The following is an 18465-nucleotide window of genomic DNA, read 5'->3' as shown; positions in this document are numbered from 1 at the left end:
TGTAATTTTGAACCACTGAAGTGTAATATCTGTGTTATTAGAGATCTCAAAAAGGCGAAGCAATATTTATAGAGAGATTGAGAATATTTAAATTAATGTGAGACATCAAGTCACATATTCTAAATTGCTATAACCTCTAAGTAAAATAAAAACCAGAAACAAATTGATTAAATATTCAAGAGCAAAAATAGACAAACAAGCAATCCAATAGGAATTCAGTCACAGATATCTTAAAGGTAACAGAGTCAGGCAGGGGTGGATTTAGCAAAATCATGTTATTCTCTAAGTAGCATAGTGAGAATGGAGGCCAGGAAACAATGAAAGGACTGTTGCACTGGGATTCCATGCCTAGAAAATGCTTCCAAAAAAAGGGGAAACAGAGAGTGTTTTAGGCAAACACCCCCTCAAAATGATCATGCACTAGAAGTGACTCTGAAGTGAGCCTAGGTGGAAACATAAATGCAGAAAAGAATAAATACTTGGCAAATCTAAATGAATATTCAAGAAATAAGATAATAATATCAATAACAAAGATATGTGGTATTTAAATAAAGATAGATTTAAAATTCACAAAGATAACATAAAGATTGAAAATACAAGATCACAGCTTTTTCTGGCAAGTGCTAGAAACACTATGTGAAAGTATAATAAATCAAAGTGTGTCTGATTTCTAAATCTGAGTGCCCATTAAAATAATAGTAACACGTGTACAAAAAGTGTCCCAGTTGTAGAGCAACTCCCTCATGTGCACAAAAAGAAAAATATAGTTAAGTGCAGAGACAATTTAAATCATTTTAAACAGAAAAATTTTTAAAAATAGAAGAACTAAAGCTCATTGTTAAATGGGTAATAGCTTAGTAGCAAATAATATTAGTAAATGATAATATAGTTAGCCAATGTTAATTTGTCACCAGTAATGATGTTCAGAGTGAAGTCTACATATTTCATATTAGGAACCTATTTAAAATGTAGATATTAAAATAAGGCAGAAAGGTATCATAATAATGTATGTAAAGAAAATGGAGGTAAAAACTTCAAGATAGAGCCAAAAGCATTGAAAAAGTTTTGCATTTGAGCATTAGAGGGAAAGGCATGAAAGCAAAAGAGTTGGTGATTTATCCTTGTAAGAAATATTTGATTTTGGTGATATGAAAAAATTAAACTCGAATGTGTAAGAGACAAATTTTAACCAAGGATGAGCACACACATGCACACACACACATACACACAAGCAAAGGCCATATATATGAAGCAGCTCATGGTCTAAGAAAGCCTACAAATTGGTAATAAGCCATATTATATGGGCAAAAAAGAGCTTCTTAATTGGGTAATTGCTACACAATGTCAACAATTTATCAGAAAACTTGCATTTTACTTCTCTGTTTTCAGACCAATGATCTTTTCTTTAAAGGAGAAATGTTAGAACCATTATCATTTTCATCCAAGAAAAGAAAAAAATTACACTATGTCTACTCTGTAATCACCAACAAAGCTTTTCAAAAAAAAAAGTCCTAGAACCCAGGAGGCAGATAAATTGTTAAACTCTAAAGAAGAAAATGAAGTGTGTGAATTTCAGGGTGCTTAGTGGATTTCCTCAAAATTCTCAAATAAAGTATTTTTGAAATTAAAAAATGCTTATGAGTAAGCAATATAGATTTGCTAAGGATAAAGCAAACTTTGTTAATTAAACAATCAGAAAATGAATAATGTCTGCATAGCACCTCTAATATTGTGTGACTGAATGTTGTGATGAAACTGAGTCAAATTAAACCTCTCCTCTTTTAATTTGTGGGTTTTTAGGTATTGTGTTCCAGCAAAAGAAAGCTAATACAACAGCCAAGGGCAATAACAGATGGAAGTGAAATGGACAGCCACCTAGTTCTGGGTATGCATTAAAGCCCCAGTGGTGAGTGTCCCAGGAGGGGCTTGTGGGATGAATACCAATCAAACCTAAGGTGCATGGTTGGTGAACAGCAACTGCTAACTAGAAGCTAAGTTCTCAGTAGTTGTCTCTCTTAGAAAAAGTTGATTCTCGTTACATCTGCAAAAGAAAAGTACTATGGGGGAAAATAATCTATTTTTTTTTTATTCCTAGTAGAGCTTGGGAAGCCATGATCTGAAGGCTAACCAAAAGAAAAAGATCAGAAAAATGTTTCAAAGGGAACAGTTGAAGAAACAGACATATAGAAAAGATTTCAAAAAGGTACTGTGGTCAGTAGTGACAATAGTGATTGAGTGTTTGAATAAGGAAATGTTAGGAACAGCCATTGTGTCAGACTCAAGTCTTTTATTGGAGTCTCTGGTAAATATACATTTGATATTGTCAAGAAATCAGGAGATAGATTGCCTGAATAAAGTGAGGGATGCAGCTATAGCATATCTAGAATCATGCAATACACCAGAAAGAAACGCATCATTATATGGTTATATACATATAATGGGTAGTGGTCTGCGAGGTGTTTGGAAAAAAAATGCACTGAGAGGCAGACACTTAAAAAATTGTGGTCAGCCAAGGTAGGCCAGATATACAGAAATGAGAACCAAAGAGCCTTCTAAAAAGACCTAAGCTTCAATGGGTGTGGGATCCAGAGCTGATGTGGAGAATGATTTTTCCGATGTAAGAGATGATAGTGTGGTTGTGCCACTATTGGAGAGTAGAAATGGGCATTTGAAAATTTGGTGGTAAGATTTTCCACAATTCTTCTCAATCAGATTTTTTTTTCCAAATTAGTTTGGAGTTTTGCCTCTTTCTCATTTGGCTGAGTGGTTTTTCTGTATGCATGATATGTATGTTAAGGTTTGGTATCCAAGATTTGAATGAGACAGCTTTTTTAAATGAACTGTGTAGTTAAAAAAATTAAAATGCCTTTGGGATAAATTATGTGTCATGGAAATTATCTGTTGTTGTTTTCTGTTTGTTTCTCTGTTTCTGCAAAAGGCAACTATAGGTCAGAATATTCTTAGCTTTGCAATATGTGCTTTTTTACTCATTCTCAAAATAGTTCTGACAATGTATTTTGTTTTAAAGAAAAACCCTACCCATTGCCAGTCTCTTGCAGAGAACACTCTGAACATTTTGAAGGAGGAGACGAGCAAATCAACCTCACCCTGCCCAATTCTTCCACTGAATACAGGCATTCCAATGCTTTTATCTGCAACTCAGTTCCTTCTTGTACAAACTGAGAACCACATAAATAATTAACCTTCACTGGGCCTCTGCTATTTGCCAGGTATTACTAAGTCCTCTAACTCTAAGGTCAACTTAAAGTTATCTTCCATTCATCCCTACTCTCACCACCTACTTCTGTGATTACAAACTCAAGATAATGTGCTCAAAATACCCTTGGGTCCCTGCCTTTCCTCTGTCCCCTCTGATATTGCGCTAGCCCTCATCTAATTATCTCTCCTGTGGACATCTGACCAGCCTGCTTTCTCCCTCACACTCTTTCATCTTTTATATGCTGTTGAAGTTACCCTCGAAAATATTCACCTCATTTGCCACTGACCTCATTTCCAAATCCAGATTCTTCCTAAATCATTTACCAAGGTAAATCCAACCTCCTTACCTGGACCACTGTTTCTTTGGTCTTTATGTATCCATTCTCATTTCTCAGCCCCCACTTACATCCCTTCACCACACTCATGTCCTGGGTGCTTCTTTAACTATTGCAGGCCTCATGTCCTGGCCTCCATTATGAATGCCCTTGTCTTTTGCTTCTCATGAATTTCCACCCATCCTTCAATTTCCTGATCAAATCTTATGGCCTCATGGCACTTCCTTCACATTCCTGAGTGGTATCTTCTCATTCCTTGGTAGTGACACTCATTCATATGTGCTTTTATTTATTAGTAAGTTAGTTACTCTTCAGTGTAGAGGATAGCCCTGCCCTGCTCTGTTTCCTGTATCTAGAAGAGTACCTGTCACATTCATATGTGTCAATTTACTCCAGCTGCCATGGCAAAATCCCACACCCTGGGTGAATCAAGCAGTAGAAATTTATGGAATTACTGGTTTGATACTCAAGAAGTCCAAGGTCAAGGTGCCAGCAGAGTGGGTTGCCTCTGAGAGGCAATGAGAGGGTGAGATCTGACCCAAACCTTTCTTCTTGGTTTTTATGTGGCATTCTTTTTTTTTTCTCTCTCATTGAGTTTATTGGTACATTTTAGGTGTACAGTACAGTTACATTCATTATTGGGATCGTGTACCTTTACATGACAGGTCTAAGTTCTAATTTTTCCTCTTGTCCCTGCCCTCCCTTTACCTCCTCTTCCCCTCCCCATTCTTATTCTGACTTTTTCACGTGATTCTTTTTTCTATGCATATCTGTCTATGCCCAAATTTTCCCTTTGTATAAGGGCACCAGTCATATTGGATTAGGAATCTACTTTACTCAGTATGACCTGTGTCCTTATTACTTATATCTGCAAGGACCTGATTTCCAAATAAATTCATACTCTGAGTTACTGGAGTTTAGGACTTTGATATATAAATTTTGAGGGCATTCAGTTTAATTCATAACAAATATTCTCAATAAATAAATGTGCATTGAATTACTGAATGGCCCTTGGTGAGGACGATGAATGAAGTACCATCACTCTGCCCTTTGAAATATTTCAGGGTTTCCTTTCTTTCCAGTCCCACCTGCTGTTTCTCCACTCTTTCACTGAAATAACATTTTATTAGTCTCTGTAACCTTATCCTATTTTCAGTCTATTCTTCATAACATTGTATATTATTTTTCTTAAATACTTTTTGACTCAATTCATGAATCTGCTTAAGAGTCTACCATGCATTGCATTCTCCTGCTTAATCAAGTCTAGAACTACCCTATTTTTTTAAAGAACTACCGTAATCTGACTTTGTTCCAAAAATTATTGTAATTCATTGTATTTTAGGTAGTTTGTAGCCTTGGTCTGTAAAGAAAATGACATTAACATGGAGGAGTCTTGAGAGAAGCTAGGAATAAACATTGCTTAGAGAGACACAATCAAAGGAGACCTGTAGATTTTGTGGGTCCAGGAATCAAAGAAACACATCAGAAGCATTTGATAAAGAAACAGGCAGACGTCAGCACAGTATCAGGAGGCCTAACAATGGAGCAATAGAACCTAGAACAAGTAGAATTTTGGAATGGGGAATCCATTGCAGGGTGATATTGTGAACTCCAGCTTGCAAAGCCAGCCAGGAAAGTGCACTGATGGACTGAAAAGCACATGGCACTGGGATAAAGATTAAGAGGAAGCACTAGGGTTTCCAGATGAGTCACTGGACTTTAGGAAACAGAAAAAACAGAGGTAGGAGATTGAGCACCAAGGTGAGGCTAGACCTACAGGGAGATCACATCCTCTGCCTAGTCTAAGGTGGTCACCAAAGAAAGTGGAGGACTGTTAGGGGGAAACTATCCTCACATCATCAATCTTCCTTTAAAACAAATAAATATCTTTAAGGCAAGTTTTAGAGACAACTACAAAGTTTTTTCCGTGAAGCATTTCTGATAAAAGACTGAATGCTTCCTGGAATAGTAGTAATTTTTTCCCCAAGAGTGGGGCAATGGGAGGCCACAGAGCTGAGCCCATGATCCCAGCTTCTTCTAAGCTCCATGAACCCTGCAGGCCCGAGGAACTCTTGGCTTATAGGGCTGGCCTTCATAGAATCAAAAGAGCTAGCATACCTAGAAATAGTGGAAGACACTTGTGCAAAAACATGTCACCATGTCACCACCATGGAAAACAGCATGGAAGTGGGTCAGACAGAGGTCAGAAAGCAGCAGTACTGGGACAGTCATTTCAATGCTTGCTGCAACACTGCAAGCTTAGCCTTCATGTCTGTCTTGTTCTTTGCTGCCTTTCTTGTCAGCTCTATGAAGCTTTGGCCCCTGTCCAAGCTTTGAAGCCATCCTGGATGGACGGCCAGGAAGAACAAAGGGCCAAGGCAGGGTGTGTGGCAGGGAGAGGACACAGCACAGGACTCTGTTCCTCTCTCCTTTCTCTCCCCACCCCCGCTCCCTGGCGCCTCTCTTCCAGTGCCAGCTCCCTCCTGTGCCAGCACCACAGTGACAATATGAGATATCGCATCTAAAGAAGCACAGCCAAATATTTGATTTGGACGATTACACTGAAGAAGCCTCATCACAACTGTGGGTGCCCAGATTACCAACTCCCTGCTCTTGGCTCCGGTACATCTCACAGTGAGTACAAACGGCATAGATGAGCTCGTTACAACATGATGGAAGGAATCCCAAATGGCTGATGTGGAGTGTCTTGTTTGGGGAAGAGTTCACTGATGAGGAATAAGCTGAGGAGGCTAGAGGCTGTTGTTTTTCCTGTCAAGGCAAATGGTACTAAGAATATGGCAAGCGTTTTTTGAATTTTTTTTCCCTTTCTAACTTGGATTCAGAAATGCCTGGCAATGATAAAGCAATTGCTTTTCATGGGAGATCACAGAACAATCCTAATGAGTCTAATTCTTCTCTCCTTAATAGGTGGATGGTCAGTCCTTCAGCTTCCTGGTGGAAAGGACCTGTCTGGGAAGAACCTGTTTTGCTCTTTCTAACACTTTGCTATTCTGGTGTGTTGAGCTGACTGAAGCACAAATAAAGCCATTATGCACAATTAGCAGCAATCCATCTCTTCTTTATAGTTTTGTCCTACAAAGGATAATATCTGCTACACTTCCCACAGAAATCCTTAGGACTCCCAAAAGAAGACAGGAAAGCAGAACTTCAGAAACTCCTTCTTGTCTGCTTGAGAACTGAAGTGTCTAGAAAATTCTGGAAATAACAATTTCCAACTTTTAAATTATGCACTGTTCGGGGTAGTGTGAGGAAATCTCAAGCCATCCCTCACAGGCCATGAGTCTTCACACTGTCCTCTGTCACCCACACAGACACACGAATCAGTCACCTAGGTGTCATTGCAGTTACTAGATCTACTGTTTCTTCATGCCAGTGTCTTCCTGGAAGTGAGTACAAAGCACATAGAAAGCACTGGGTCATACACTATGAAGGACAGTTACTCTGCTGCTATGTGGCAGTGCTGAAGGACACATATGAAAAGCATTATATGTTCAGGGCTTGGCACTACTGGTGGGCAGGCACCTAATGGCATTGTTGGACCACATCTCCAGCATGTCTAGGAAGTTGACTGACATGAGAGGTTGGTGATGCCTTGGTCACTCTGTAATGTACACCCAGACTGCATACCCTCTATGTTAATGACATGAGGACAGAAACACAGACCCAAGCATTAGTGCACAGGCCTGAAAAAGGGCCGCATTTTCTTTCCTCAGTTATTTGTGTATATTTGCATACATAGATAGCCACATGCACACCTATCCAGCTGTGTGCACATGCACATTTGTATATAGACCTAAATAACGATTGTAGAATGATCTAGAAAAAGGACCAATGTGACCAGGTGAGTGTGTGCATTAACAGATTCAACAGATTTCCCTACTTGACTTTCATAATATGCCCTTAAAACAAACAAAAAAAAAAAATCACAGTGTATGAAAGCAATCTGGATAATAGCTACTGCTATTCATTTAGTTTGTTAGCCATGTGCTAATCATGCCAAGGTCACAGGTTCAGTCCCCATGTGGGCCATTTACATTTGCTTTGCTCCACAGCACAAGTCTGCACTTCCAGCCCCATATCACAAGTGTGATGGATGTGCAGAAAAGGCAAAGGGCTTGAGGTGGAGATTGCTCCATGGAATGACACACAGGCACTGCAAGCCCAGGATCCATTCACAGAGTACGTGACTTCCCCACGTGTGACTCAACCACCAAGAAGCTGTGTCTCGTCTACTAACATGGGACAATTGTATTTCTCAGGCTGAGCTGCTGTGGAATGTACAGGTTTCTTCAGTAGGGCCGAGGTCAGTGTGTCACTGTCTGATGAAGTAGTAGAGGCTGGATCTTAGGAGGGTGGGGAAAGAGAGGAGACCAGGGGGATGGAGTTGGTGGTAACCAGCATAAGTCAACTTAGGGAGATGGAGAGGTCCTGTACAGTGAATCACCAAATCCTATTCACCCAGGATTGCAGTGCAGTGGCAAATTTGAAACCCAGGATCATGAGTTTCAAGAATATGGTCTTTTAAAATTGAAAATTAATGGAACTATAGCTAAATTATTTTTGAGATTTCTACTTCTTGACTATTATTTCAGAGTTTCCCAAAATGCATTCCATGGCTTAAAGCCCAATTCAACTTTCTGTAAAAATATAAAAAAATTCAACATATGTAGCATTAATTTAAAAAAATATATAGTCAGCTTGTCAAAGAAAAATATATGCAGAGTAGAAAGTTAATTAACTGTAACCTCCATGCATTTATATTTTGAGTCTCCTCTACTGAGAGAATTGCTTCTCTAATTTCACTGACTCCCACAGAAGCCTGGCTCTAGAATTTTGAGCTGGATATAAAGTCAGATTTAATTATTTCATCCAAATTCCTAATTCATCATAACAATGTTATAACCATAAATAAGAAACTATGGTGAGTCCAGATGTTTTGCAGACAGAAGAATGTAATTTGCTTGCGTGATGAACTCCTTGACTTCATTGGTACAGGGTCCAGATTCTTGCTCAGTTTGAGATGCACTTTGATCCCTGACTTGCCTGTTTACTTCTGTGTTTATTAAAGCTGCAATTTCTCCTCACAGTTATTGTTTTGTGTAGCTTCTTTAAATTAATTTTCTCATATGTTTCTGATTTCTTCCTCAGAGACATCAAGGTCAAACATAAACAAAAACATCAAATTGTTAAAAAGTGGAGGAAAACGAAGCCAATCATTTTCCATGATTTCTCACCCTTTCTGTTCATTCTTCCAGTAGAGATAATCACTTCAATGAATTCCGCTTGTGATGCTAAAATTGTTCATTTTATGATTAGATGTAATATCACCTATATCTTAAAACAAATCTTCTTATGTAACTTCTAGTTTTCCAGAGACATTTAGAAGAAATTCTTTCCAGGACTTACTGTAATTTTTTCACAAATAAGTTAAAAAATGTTTTGTTTCAAAAAAGGCATGGGTCAATGTAAGGGAAGCTCACATTAATGATTCATACCATATTTTGTATCTGTATGTGCCAGATAACTTTACAAATTTGGTATTCTTCACACTCTTTACCCTCAGTTTTCTGAATTTCTGTTGACTCACTCTTTTCTTTTTCTTTTTTAATATTAAAATAAAATTTTTTAATGTCTACACTCATTGTCCCTGTTATGAAATCATCTAATGAAGCTTTCACTCCTCACCTGAAACTGAAAAAAGAAAAAATTTCAAGTCAAGTCACAGACACTGCAGAAGGACAGTACTTTTTTTGAGTCTGAAATATTTTCCCTCCGCTGCTATGAATTATAGAGCAATTACTGTTTAGCCAGGGCTATAGATATGAGAAAAAGCATTCCAGATTTGGGTTTATCTACCTTTTTAATAATAATAATGGACCAGGAGATGTCATTTAGTGAGATGCTGGTTATTCCTCTTGTGAGTTTTCCTCTTCCTGGTTTTAATGAAACTTCCTGAAAACAGCATCTGGGTTATTGGGTTTGCAGTGGCCACACTGAAAATCAAGAGCCACATGTATTAGGTACACAGTTCCTCTCCTCCCTGCACCCTTGATTCTGCTAGAGGATCTCAGATTTTTGCAGTCACCAGGAGTGCTGTGAATGCATTCCAGAGATGATGTAGATAAAGCCTGAGACTGCAAGGAGTCCACAAGGATGCTGGGGAATCTAAGAGCACCCAACAGCCAGGGCAGAGCCTCTTCTCATGTCTGTGGTCAAGGTCATTTGTTTCATTATGCCAGAGGAGCATTTTCATAGAGTGCAACATAATTCTAATTTGTGGACTGGAATAAGAAAGATCTGCATGAATCAATCTCCTTCCTACTGGCACATTTCAGTCAAAGACAAGGTTGTCAATGGCAATTATTATTTGTAACAAATATAGCAAGAATTCCTTTAAGCTTTCATACCTCAATTCTTAACCTATAAGTGTTGTTTATGGAAAGTGAAAGAATAAATAATACATAATGGTGAATAATAGTCCAGGAGAGAGCAAAAAGATACAAGAAATTAATAAAGCTTCTCTTAAGAGTTGAAAAGTGAACTGGAAGTACACAGAGGGAGGAGGTATTAGAGAAATGGAGATCTTTCAGTCTCATCAGTGGCTGAAATGGATTTGTGTGATGTTCCTTGCTATAGGGCACCTACCATGCTGTGATGCTTAATAAACATTCATGGAAAATAGAAAATACATGGAGGGACAGCCATGTGAGGGAGAGGAATTGGAGAACTGGGCAAAGTCTCACTCTGGTGTTGATCAGCTGGATCAGCACAAGTGTGAATGATGAGGACTCTCGAATCTGAGAGGATGGAATGGGAAGGAGGAGGTCAAGAAGTTGAGCCTGAGTTTTCATTACTTGAAACCTACTCATCACCACTTTAGATTTTGAAAAGAGCTTCACAATGACTTTTTTCCTTTCAACAATGGAGTAAACCAGAAGAATAAGATACACAAATTTAAAGGAAACAGAAAATTAAAATTATGCAGGAACAAGTTCAATTTATTTTGATAAAACATTTTTGGGGATAATAATAATAACATATTATTTATTATTTTAATTATTGATGTATGTTAACGATAATATGACCCGAATAATGACCACGCCAGCCTTTACATGTACTGTGACCTATTTAACAAAGCCCAATTCAGCCCCTTAGTTTAATTACTTGATTAAAATTTTTTGAATCATCATCAAATAAAATGCTTTAAATTAATTAGGTAAATAGTGGTATTGATTTCCTTTGTAAATATTTCTTAACATGATCATTTTAATGGCTAAGTCAAAAAGTGCAGAGTGTTACTAACATGAAGGATAGGAAGACATCAACAATAAAGTTTCTTTTTTAAAATTTTATTTATTTATTTATTTATTTATTTTAACAATAAAGTTTCTTTTCATGAGTGACTTCAGCTGTGGCTGCCTCGATGTCCTGAATCCATTCAAAACATTGACCTATCAGGGTCATTTTGATTTTGGAGAAGAGTTAGAAGTTAGACAATATCAAATCAGGTGAGTAAGGTGGTTTAAGACACAGTGTAATATTTTTGCCAGCCTGCCTTTCCTTTGGATGAGAGTTGGCTGCATCAGTCACCATATTTCTTTTAATCACTTCTCATAAAGACACTAAGGAAAGAGAACTTCCAGCACTGCTTCAGAAAGCAGCAAGACCATGGGATCAATGCCTTAGAAGGAAGAGGGGAGTATTTCAAGGTGGATTTATGGCAATGTGTCTTCTACTGCAGCAAAGTTTTACAAACTTAAATTTTCACCACACTTTTAGATGAGAACTCATATATTTTGAAGACAGAAAGTAAAAATAAGTAGAGTTATAAATTTAATTATTTTTTCTGATAGAAATATGTTGAACCTCTAACCTGAGAAGCTCAGAATATCCCTAATTTTGGGATGGGGTTGTTACAGAAAAAGCAAGTTAAAATGTGATCATTAGGGTTAGCACCGACTCAAGAGACTGGTGTCATCTGTAAATGGAGAAAAGGCAATGCAAAGGGGCACATGGGGATGATAGTCCCACGATGAGTAGAAGAAAAAGGCTTGGGAGGGACCCTAATGTTGCCCTTAGGGTACTGAGCCTTCAAGCATCCTGATCTGGACTTCTAGAGCCTGGAACTATGCAATGCTATAGTTAAGTTTAAACCATTGTGGTAGTTAAGCTTGATGGTATCAACTTGATTGACTTGGCCACCACTTGCAGGGGGTAGTAAGCACACCACCTCAGAGTGGATACAGATTAGTCATGGAGGAGTGACCTTCAGTCCTGTATCTGGCCCTCCGCCCCTTCATCTCTTTATGTTGTTCTCTTGATCTGATTCCCACTGGAGCGAGTGAACTAAGCATCTGTGTTCCACCACACCAGTGATGGTGAACCTTTTAGAGACTGAGTGCCCAAATGGCAACCCAAAACCCACTTATTTATTCAAGTGCCAACATTTCCTCTCTGTGCACTATTATCCAGTACTTGGCTTTTAGGGTGAGGCTGGGGCAATTTGGCTTGCATCAAGACAGAGCTGTAGTCCTACTGCAGTATGTGCAAATATAGGTTCAACACCATGCTATTTCCACCATGGTTCTTCTTCCCTGAACTCAGCCTGGATGGAATCCTCTGAACACATGAGCCACATTTAATCTCTCCTCCTTTAACCTGTGAATATTGGTTATTGTGTCCTAGCAACAGGAAATCTGACAAATTCAGAAGATTAGTACCAAGAGTGGGGTTATTGCTTTGATTAACTGATCATGTGCTCTAGCAGCCTTTGGAAATGGGCTAAGGGAGGAGTTTGGAAAGGTTTGGAGATGACAGTTAGAGGAGTTAGAATGATGTAAGAGTGTGATGGGTTATTCTGGTTAGAGCACAGGACACTGCCACCCTGTAGACTCTCAGAGAAAGAATTATTCTCAGCCTAGTTTAGTGACTTATTTTTAGATAAAATTATATCTAAATTTAAAATTGTTGCTTGAGATTAAAAGTAAAACCACTCAATAGCTGACCACTGGCAACTATAATTTCTAATGATGAATTAGAGAGGAAAAAATAAAAATCAGGTATTTATAAGTATCTATCTAAGGTCATAAAAGGCTTGAGAAGACATTAGGTGGAAATAGGGACTCTATAACAATGGGCAAATGCTAGACTAAGATCCTTTGGGTGGAGGAGGCATTGTTAACCAAGTATCAATTGGGGATAAGGTAGATAATTACAAAGTAGAAAGACAATCTTGGAACAAGTTTTCCTGAAAACATTGCCACCTAAATGTGTTGTGTCCCAGACTCAGCTCTGATGCCACATGCTCAGTTGAATCATAGAATATGAGAATGCCTGTGTTACTTTAACATAAAATATAATAGCAGTTAAGGTCACTAAAATAAGATCCTGTCATAAAATTCTACAATTGGAAATGTGTAAATCATAGCTCCCCAAAAGGCTATGTGCTCCTAAAATATCAACAGAAATGTAGCATTAATGAATAAACTTTTATTGCCCGGTCGCTCTGAGACATTCAAACCTGAACATTCTAAGGTAAGTAAAAGCTCCCTAACTTAGTCTAAATTCAGAAAACATACACTCCGTATTCAACGGCATTTACTTTCTTCAAACCATCTTATAGTACAATAAAAAGTCATAATATAATGAATTGCATACAGATATAAGGCTTAGGTATCACTCTAATATCTTTGCTCCCTACAAAAAGCACACAACTGCACACATTCATTTGTACACACTTTCAATCATGTAGACTTACTCACACATGTATTGTGCACATTTTCTGCTCCATTTTTGAAAGGGGAGAGCACGTGAAATACTGCTGTCCTGATGTTATCACTGTGGAAGCTCAGGCACAGAAATACCACATCATTTACTTAAATTTTTTAGCATGTGATTGTAGAGACAAAACCATATTAAATTTCCCTGCCTTTCATTTCAGTGCAGAACAAGAGACTTCCATGTCTCCAGCCATCACTCTGGAATGACGCAGACAAAGGTAGGAATGAGGTCATATACATATATATATGACTGGAGCCCAGAAAGACAGCATTGGCTGACTCTGTCATGCTGACTCTAACATTTTTTCTTTGCTGGAAGCTACCCTGATAGAATGTCACTATTTGACAGCTGGATGCCTCTTGCTGTGTGGAATCGAAAGAAAAAGATAACCAGGAGACTTACACTATGTCAATGGCAACACAAACTGTTATCTCTTTCACCTTTAAAACCTAATAACCCTTTGAATACTTGGCTAGGATCCCCTAAGAGGAAACTATTTTCCATGTAGTGGTGTGAATTTCCCACATTGAAACTAAATATTCATGTCTTCATGAAAACACTAAGCTTCTGTAGGAAATAAAGAGACTCTAAGTCCATCTTACACATTTTGTACAAGCTGGTATTTGACATAGTCTATATGTTCTGAATAGTATTATAATTTCAAATAAATCTCTCCTGACATCATTTCAGTAATGTTGTATCCTTAAAAACCATCTAACCTTTTCCAGATTAAACAAATCGATAGTGTATGAGGATGGATGTAGGAGAGAAAGAGGACTTGGGCAGGAGGACAGCCCCTCTCATGTTCTGTGCTGAAATCGCTCCTCATTGCATGGCATCTTTTCTTTGTAAGCCTCTCACAAGCTTCATGGAAATCCTTTCTGGCTCAGTGCCTGCGGCATTCTCAACAGATTCATTGCACAGCGCAGCCATTCTTGCTCACTTGCTCTGCGGGGAAATATTAAGCAAAGCATAATACACAAGAATGACCCACCACAAGCTGTCTCTTCACTGAATTCAGTTGGGTAGCAAGACCAGGTTTGGTTTGGGCATGGAGCCACAAAGATGATTTTATGAAAGCAAACAGCCTTATATATCTGTGTAGCTCTGTCAAAGCCACTTTTGAGTTGTGTTCTGTACACGGAGAGCCATACTTATTTCCCCTAGGCTCATCCCCTTTCCATCTCCCCCCCCCAGGAAATGGCCTAATACTTCCTTCAAAAACTCATGGATTGTTGAATGTGACACAATCGTTACTCATATCCAATATGGCATGCTTGGTGTATAGCTAATGATTATGTAAGACTTCGATTCTATACTTTAAGAAGTAACATGAAATATCTAAGAAAATATAACTACGTTTCAGAAAACATTCACAACCTCAAAAAAGTCCAATATGGAAGGGTCCACAGAACTTGAAAAAGCCACTGTTCTTGATTAATTCAGCTCTCTGCACTTTTGAAAATCCCTAGGTTAAATAAGTACCACGTGCTGCTCTTTATACGATTTTCTTTAAAAGGAGTATATTCTAAATTTCTTATTCCCTTTGCCCTGTGTGCTAGTCAATGATAAATGTGTATGAAAGCCATTGCTAACTTCAAATTAGAACTCAGTGAAGGATATGAATAAGGAAAGGGACACTGCATTACAGAGCAGAGTCTATGATCCCTACGGATGGGAGATGATGAAAACTATTTCTCCTGAAGGCTCCATGCTTGAATTTAGAAGTTCCAACACAGCAGAAAGAGAATGAAGAACTGAACACCCAACCCATGCCATGTATGTGAATCCATACTCTACCTATGATTGAAATACTTCTCCTGCAGACATTTTGGTATCCTCCCCAGGGCTGTAGTACAGTCTCACATTAGCTATCTCCTCCCTCCAAGGGAAGTGCTATCCTGCCTTTTCTAGTCTCTACCTCTCTTCACTCCTGCCAGTATCACTTTCTTTTTAAGTTAACTCTTCCTCACCTTTTCAGAAGAACCAATTGTGTCTTTCAGTCTCCATAGCTTTCCTGGCTAGACTTAAGCCTCATAAATTTCTCAAATTCAGCAGACTGGTGTTCAAACCCAAGCCATCCTAGCAACAAGACTGAATGGAGATTTTGGAGAAGACATGGGGGCAGGTAGAGGCAAGATGGAAGGGTGGCAAAGGCAGAGGCTAGGCTGGCAAGAACTCCTTCCTTCAGAGATATAATTTCCTTTATTCCAAGAGAATGAAATCTGGCTTGATAAGGAATCTGGATAGCTCATTTTTCTGGAATGAACTCCTTTTGGATATACATGGGTTGCACTGGAAACCCATCACATCTCAAACAACCATGCCTTCCGCCAGAGTGCAGGAAGCTTCAGGTGCTCTTCTCATAATTTGTAATCGTCCTTTCAGGACAGGAAAAGGAGCTAATTTGGTAAAGAAAGGAATATAAATGGCTTGAGTTTCAAAGACACAGACTTGGGAGTTAGTATGTAGGTAGTTAATAAAGCCAGAGGAGAAAAATGACCTTCTCAGTATACCTGGATCTAGAATGAGAAACAAAATTAATCATTTGCCAAAATATGGAGAAGACAGCATATCCGAGGTTGATTTTTCTTTGAATTTTGGTTATAATTTTTGAAACATTCCACAGGTTTTTAGAATGTAAATACTTATGAAGCTCTCTGGAACTATCTTTGGCAGATATTTCTTTTGGTATAAAGGCTCTAGTAATGAATCAAAGGCATGAATTTGCATCCTTCAGAAAATAGACACCATTGCAAATTTGATCATATAAGCAATGTATTGGTGATAATGCTTGTGAAAAGTAATGGGAAGTGGGTCCAGGAGTGGTGGAGAAATCTGTAGATGCTGAAGCTGGCCCAGAAGAAGAAACTAGAAGGAGGACTGGGCAGAGGGAGGTCATGCATTGGACTGCAAGTCAAAGAAAGGCCCCATTGTCCAAGGTCAGTCACTGGGCTCCACTCTAGGGAGGATTTCTGTGCAAGGTGGAAAGAGAAGAACCCTCACTGCCCACTACACTCAGCATAGAGAACACTGCTCTTTGCCTCTTCACAGTAACTCTCTTTGTAGGGATTACTGAGTTGAGCCTTTTGTCCTTTATGCTTTAGGATAGATGGAAAAATATGCTTAGCTGGGCATGGTTATGGAGGCACTCTCCGTAGTCCTTATGATTTCTCTCAGAATTTAGAACAGCATGTAACCAGGAAGAATGGTACTCACCACTTTACTGGTCTTGAAGTTACAGTTAGTTTTCACTTTCCTTCCACCTAACCCTGCTCTGAATTCCCCAGCCCCTCAGCTCTGAGCTCTACACTGTTAGGGAGCTTTCTGGTAGGATGACTGTAACCCCTACCATTGAAGGTGTAATTCTCTGCAATCACATCTTCCTCATTCCCAAGGGGCTGCACCTCCTCACTCACCATTACCACATGTAAAAGGAATATCAAAGGAGCTGACTGATGCATGATTTTATGGGTGCCCTATACAATTCTCCACACAGCCATGATGTAAAAGTCCCACCTCTTCTTGGTAGTCATGTAGGGTGAGGACAGAGTTTTCTTCCTAAAAAGGAGAGGGGAGTATATTATTTGCTTTTCATAATTGAGACAGAATACCCAACACCCAGGCCTAAAGAAGGAAAATTTTATTTTGGCTCATAGTTTCAGTGGGTTTAGTCCATAGTCACTTGATGCCAAGGCAGAAATATCATGGCAGAGTAGCTTGGCAGAGGATGAATATTTACCACATCGTGGCCAAAAAAACAGAGAGAAGAAAAGGACAAGAATACAATTTCTTATTCACATGGTGAGTGATCAGTCAGTTCTGACTAGCCCCATCTCTGAATATGAAAATTTTGGGGGACATTGTAAATTTAAATGATAACAAGGAGAAAATGAAAACAAAACAGATAGAAAAAAATCCAAAAGATGTAAGAATAGAATGAAGGAGAAATAAGAAAGATGAGGTGGGGAAAGAAAAGACATTTAGTCAATAAAGTAAAAATAATTCTAAATTAGACAGTGATTACAATAAACATCAGAACTAAATCAGTTAAAAGATAAAGATCTTAGTCTGAATTGAAAAGGGAATATAAAAATTAAAACTATATCTAAGAGCTATATATTGATAAAGTAGATAAAAGTTAGATCTCAAGATCTAAATAAAACCCAGTAAATTATGTTTTTATATTAATTTCAGATCAAATATACTTTAATACAAAAAGTTTCACTAACAACATTATAATAAAAAGTGTAATTCACTACATAGCAATTCTAAATTTCATGTAAGTATAATTTTCACTATATAACAATTCTAAACTAGCATTACAACATAGTATGACAACCTCAGAAACATACAAGTTATAAATTGATATGCTTCAAAGAAAAATGAATTTATCTACCATCCTAGAGGAAAACTGTGTGTGTTTTCAATCAAGTAGTTTAATATCTTTTGTCAATATCTGTGTAACTATTGCAAAATAATCAATTTACTTTCAATTCAGTTATTATGAGAAAAAAATAAAATTTAATTTTTATCTTAACTATGCACCAAATTTACACCAGTTTGATTAAAGGATTAAATGCAGAGCTAGATACATCAATGTTTAAACAGACAATATAGAAGAATATAATCTCAAAGTAAAGAAAAATTTGTCAAAAGAATATAAACTAATAAAATCTGATGAATGTATTTGCTTTAGCATTGAGAACTTATGCTTATTAAAAGACCGTAAAAGAAATTGCAAGAGATAAGCAATAAACTGAGAGAAGTATTTCTCTGAAGAAGGATTAGCATTCAAAATAAAGAATTCTGAAAATTATCAATAAGAAAAAGTGCAATTTAAAAATTGGCCAAATGCTATGAAAATCCATTTCCCAGAAAATATATGAAAAGCTCATAATAGAGTGAAATGATGTTCAAACTCCTTTGTAGCCAAGAAAATACAAATTATAAATATAATGAGCACATTTTCATTGTCAAATATTTTCTTAAAAACTGCTAAGTATTGAATCTTGGTTAGGAACTATCCTCTTCTCTCAGGAGAGGAAATTAACATAACTTTCATTGAGAAACATTTGACATTAAGATTAAAATGAAATATATATAAATA

The sequence above is a fragment of the Fukomys damarensis genome, unplaced genomic scaffold, assembly GCF_012274545.1.
Source record: "Fukomys damarensis isolate Sample0158 unplaced genomic scaffold, DMR_v1.0_HiC HiC_scaffold_9, whole genome shotgun sequence".
Taxonomy (NCBI): Eukaryota; Metazoa; Chordata; class Mammalia; order Rodentia; family Bathyergidae; genus Fukomys; species Fukomys damarensis.
This window is presented reverse-complemented; position numbering follows the sequence as displayed.